Here is a 5,405-nt window from a genome sequence, read left to right on the forward strand (position 1 = left end):
AATGGTAGAGTGCTCGCCAAGCATGCATGAAGCCCTGTATTCAATTCCCCACTACCCCATGTATAGAGAAAAGCTGAAAGTGATGTTGTTGCTGAAGTGGTAGAGGGCAACCTTGAGAATACTCAAGAATGTTACCCAGGCTCTTAGTTCAAGCTCCAAGACTGGCAAAAAAAGAAAAACTAAAAGAAAATATCTGGGACTAGATAAATCAAAACAATAGTCGGTAGACAATAAAGTCTAATAGTCACTTTCGGCTATGTTTCTAGGATTGACCAGAACCATAATAAAGTGTTAAAGGGGAAGAGAAAAAAATAAATCTCATTCAAGAAGTTATAAAATACAGTAATTTCTCATTCAGAAACAAAAAAGTGTTTTTATTATAGCTCAAAATTGAATTAGCACTCAAGTGCAGAAGATTGCCATTTCCCAGTATCTTAGAAGAATTTGAAGGATAAATAAACTAAAATTTGATATAAATAAAATAAGTAAAGAAATAAGAACTGTCCAATGAAGTGATATGTATTTGTAAAAATATAATAAAATATTTTTTTACAAATTAATTATTTCTGTAGGATGGGGAAAAGATAACATTTTTTCAGAAGCATTTTCCTGCATCTAACAATAAGAATAAATTTAAGAATTTTCTATTAGTAGAGGAAAATATGAATACACGTATGAAATGACAATATTTTTGTATTAATGTACTTCATATTTATATTGTTCTTTCCAATGAAGCTAATAATACCAAACATGAAGACCCTATACAAATCTATTCCAACAATGATATAAAAATTTAAAAGGAAGCTGGGTGCCACTGGCACCTGTCTGTAATCCTAGTTACTCAGAAGGCTGAGCTATGAGGATCATGGTTCAAAGCCAGTCTGGGTAGGAAGTGCCATGAGACTCTTATCTCCTACAATATATATATATGTATATGTATATATACATCCCAAAAGTGGAGCTGTCTCTCAGGTGGTAGAGCACTATCCTTGAGCAAAAGAAGCTCAAAGACAGAGCTCAGGCCCTGAATTCAAGCCCACAAAACAATCTATCTCCACCCCTCCAAAAAATTGAATGTAATTTTAAGGAATAATCAAGTCATAATGGCATACACTTCTTCCAACGGATATCCACTGTCTAACCCAAATAGCCTGTTTATATTTTAATGAAAATGGCTAATTCAGTTGTGAGCATTTTAAAATCATGACATGGGGAGATACTCTGAACTAACTAGTTTTATCTAATGAAATGACAAAGATCCTTCAAGTCCAAAAGAAAGGGACAGGGCCAGGAGTTTGGCCTAGTGGTACAGTGATTGCCTAGCATGCACGAAGGCCTGGGTCTATTCCTCGGTACCACATACCCAGGAGTAGTGCTGAGGCTCAAGTGGTAGAGCTCTAGCCTTGAGAAAGTCCAAGGACAGTGCTCAAGCCCTGAGTTCAAGCCAAGAATTGGCCAAAAAAAAGAAAAGAAAAGAAAGAGACAAAAGAGAAGCTATGTTAATTTTGCAGATGACTGAAGTGGTCAGAAACTGAAATGTGCAGTAACTCTGACTGGATGATCATCCTGGTACACACCTCAGGATCCATTTATTAGCCCAGTGTTCATGTGAAATTTCTTCTGGGCAATTAATCGATAAGGATTTGATACATAGAAGGCTGCATAAGATACTGGTCAAGCGGATGGTGAGGGATGCAGACCATCTATGGGAGATGGGGCCCATTCTGTTTCTTTTTCTTACTCAAAAATTATAAGAATTAGATGGTTTCAATGATAAATTCACTCAATATCTGAAAAAGAATTAATATCAGTGTTTCATGTACTTTTCAAAAAATAATAAAATGAAGACTAACACTTTCCAGTTTCTTGTTATTTCTTCTGTATTATATACTAATACCAAAATCAAAGAGGTATATTTAAATTTCAACATCAGTGTTGGAGGGGACATTCAAGCCATGGCAGACCATATTAACATATTCTTTCAGACAGACAGTTATTGTCTGTGTTGTTCCCAATTATGAATCGAATCAACATTGCCATTGAGTCCATTTCTTTCCATTTTGGCCAGAGCATAATATAACCAACTATGTCAGTTTTTCCAAAATGCAGGACATCCTATAATGAAGAACATTTAGTCCTGAAGCTAAAAAGTTTCTGAATACTCTAGTTTTATCACTCTATGAAAAAATAGTTCAAAGATCTTTACCTCTCCCATGTTATTCAAAATTTCAGAATTTATTGTCCTGAAATTTAAAAAGCAAATTCAGGAAATGACCTTGTATTTATGATTATATTTCTAAAGTTTACATCGTCGATGAGTATAACAAAGACTAGTCTCTATTATAGAAAGGAGTTAACATGTAATTTCTATATTGGAGGACTTTTTGAAAAAAATAAGAAATTAAGTATATAATGAATTTTTAGGATGACTATTTTAGTCAACAATCCCCTTCCAAAATCATTATGAATAAGGTTTTGTGGGGTGAGCATAAAATTTGTTCATGAACAAGAAAGGATGGTACAAAACTTCCTTTGAAGTTTGTTTATGATGTGAACTAATTCTGACCCATCCATCACACTTCTCATGCACATTACTCTGAAGTAAATACATTTAACTACAGCTCAGAGAAACTGGGAATTCTTGCTCCAGTAGTACACTCAAAACTGTATTGATTTATAGTTCAGTAATTCTGATGTATACTATAATTTTAATTTAGAACAAATCCTGAATACAACAGCTCTGCCTGGTTCATTCCTTTCCTTCCATGTTTCTAAAGCACCTCCAAAAAATCCCCAAATCACGATGGAAATACAAGAACAGAATACAGTATAGAAAAAGAAATATATACTAGTCAAGGTAATAAAGAAGACATTTGTTTTGATTTTGCTCCTTGAGAACTTTATTTCACCATTTTATAGCTCCAAAAGTATCTGGAAATTTTTTAAATAAATAACCTGAGGGCCATTTCCTATTATTAATTTTCAAGTATACCATTCTTATCATGTGAGCAAACTGTCTTCTAATGATTTATACTTTTAACAAATTAACAAGAAAATTGTGCTTTTCAATTTTGTGATTTAAATTTGTACAGAAAAATTGAACTGTACTTTCAATATTATTGTCAAAACATCTGTTAATGTTGGTAAGTCAAAGGTTTATTTTCCTGTGTATGATGACGGTCTTTGGTCTGAAGCACAGTCTTATCAAGTACAGATACAAAGTTCATTATACTTCCAATCCAGGAAATTGGTTCAGTGTGAAATATTTTTTCACAATAGCCTTTCAAGGGCAGCAGTTGTGCTTGATGAAGAATCCAGTCTTCCTGTTCTTGTGTGGGAGGAATTTTATTAGCAACTATAACTTCTTTTCCCTTGCTCAGAACTATATGCGTATTTGTGTGTGAGAGTTACATACATATATCCGAATTTTCACAATTAAAATGATCATGATTATGAGGCTAGAGTAAATACATTATATAGATTAAAATATTTCATGTACATATAGAAATATTTAATTAAAACTCTTTAAATTTTAATTAAATCTCTTATTGCATGTTATGCACATTTGCACTTTTGTGCTGTTACTTAGGTTTTCAGTAGTTTAATTATTATTTTCGTTTCTTTTTCTGTAACTGTAAATGGAGATTTCAATTCAACATGTCAGTATATAAATACAATGCATTTTCATAAAAATTATGAAAACTTTTCAGCTTCTTTCTTTACTTTTTTGTTTGTTAGCATATAGTAATTGTGGAAAAGGTCTCATGTTGATGTATCTAACAATATATGTAATATTCTTCAATTATTCAAAAAATGGTATTCTATTATTACCTCACTCCTGTTGAAGTTCCTTTAGAATAGTCACCATTTTAAATTTATAAATTGTATAAATATAAATAGAAAATGTGGTATTATTTTGGATATTTTATTTTGTTTAACATAATTATCTCCAGTTCCATTAATGTTGTTGTAAATGACAAAGTTTCATTATTTCTTATAATTAAAAATGTTCAATTGTATAGATATACCATATTTTCTTTATCCAATAATCACTTGCTGGATATCTAATCTGATACCATAGCTTGGCTATTATGAATAAACTTGCAATATAGATGGATTTGCCACTAATTTTACTGTACACAGCCATGAATATCAGTTGTGTAACACTATCATAAGGTATTCTATTTTAGTTTATTTTATATAATTTTTATTGCAATTAATAGAAGGTTTACATTATATTCACCAGATAGAAGGTACATTACTTCACAAACATTGATACCATTTCTCGTGTTTTGGTCCCCATTTCCCTCCCCCACTCTCTCCCCTCATCTTGTGTTCCCCCTTCTCTATCCCATTTCAAATAAGCAGATAAACTTATATAACATATATAAGATAACAAGGTAAAATGCTGTAACAATATGAGATAACCAATGGACAGCAAAAGAGATGAGAGATAGCATAGTACATTAAGGACAACAATCAATCATTATATGGCTTTTGTTTCTATATCCTGGAAATCCTTTCGTTTAGCGTCATCCTATATGGCCTTATGCATCTAGGTTTTGCTCTATTGCAAATCTCTACTAGGAGAGCCCAAGGTTTCTAACTGATTATGACAAATGAAGGAAACCATTGAGCCTATGTTCCTTTGAGACTGGCTTACTTCACTTAATATGATTTTTTCCAAGCCTTTCTATTTCCTTACAAATGGGGTGATGTCATTCTTTCTGATGGCAGCATAGAATTCCATTGTGTATAAATACCATCTTGTTGATCCACTCATCAACTGAGGGAAATCTGGGTTGGTTCCATATCTTTGCTATGGTAAATAGTGCTGCAATGAACATCGTTGTGCGAGTGGCTTTAGTATGTCCTTGTTTCTGGATGATTGGGTAAATGCCAAGTAGTGGAATTGCTGGGTCATAGGGGAGCTCTGTGTTTCCATAGTGGTTGAATGAGTTTGCATTCCCACTGAAAGTGTAGTAGTTATCCCTCCTGGCTACATCCCTCCTAGCATTGGTTGTTATTAGATTTCTTGATCATTACCGTTCTAACTGTAGTGAGGTAAATCTCAGAGTTCTTTTGATTTGCATTTCTTTTATGGGCAGAGATATGAAGCATTTCTTTGTGTTTATATGCCATTCTGATTTCGTATTCAGAGAAGACTCTCTTTACGTCTTTGACCCATCTTTTAAAGGGGTGGTTGTTTCTTTGGAGAATAGCTTTGGAATAATTCATTTTTTAGGTGTAGATGTATTTTAGATATGAGGCCTATGTTACATGGTTAATGAAGATTTCCCACTGTGTGGGCTTTCTATTTAGTTTTCTAGCTGTATCCTTTGCTATACAGAACCTCTGCAGTTTAATGTAATCCCACTTACCCAAACTTTCATAGATTTGTTGTG

This window comes from Megascapheus bottae, chromosome X, assembly GCF_031878675.1.
Source record: "Megascapheus bottae isolate mThoBot1 chromosome X, mThoBot2.hap1, whole genome shotgun sequence".
NCBI classification, from domain to species: domain Eukaryota; kingdom Metazoa; phylum Chordata; class Mammalia; order Rodentia; family Geomyidae; genus Megascapheus; species Megascapheus bottae.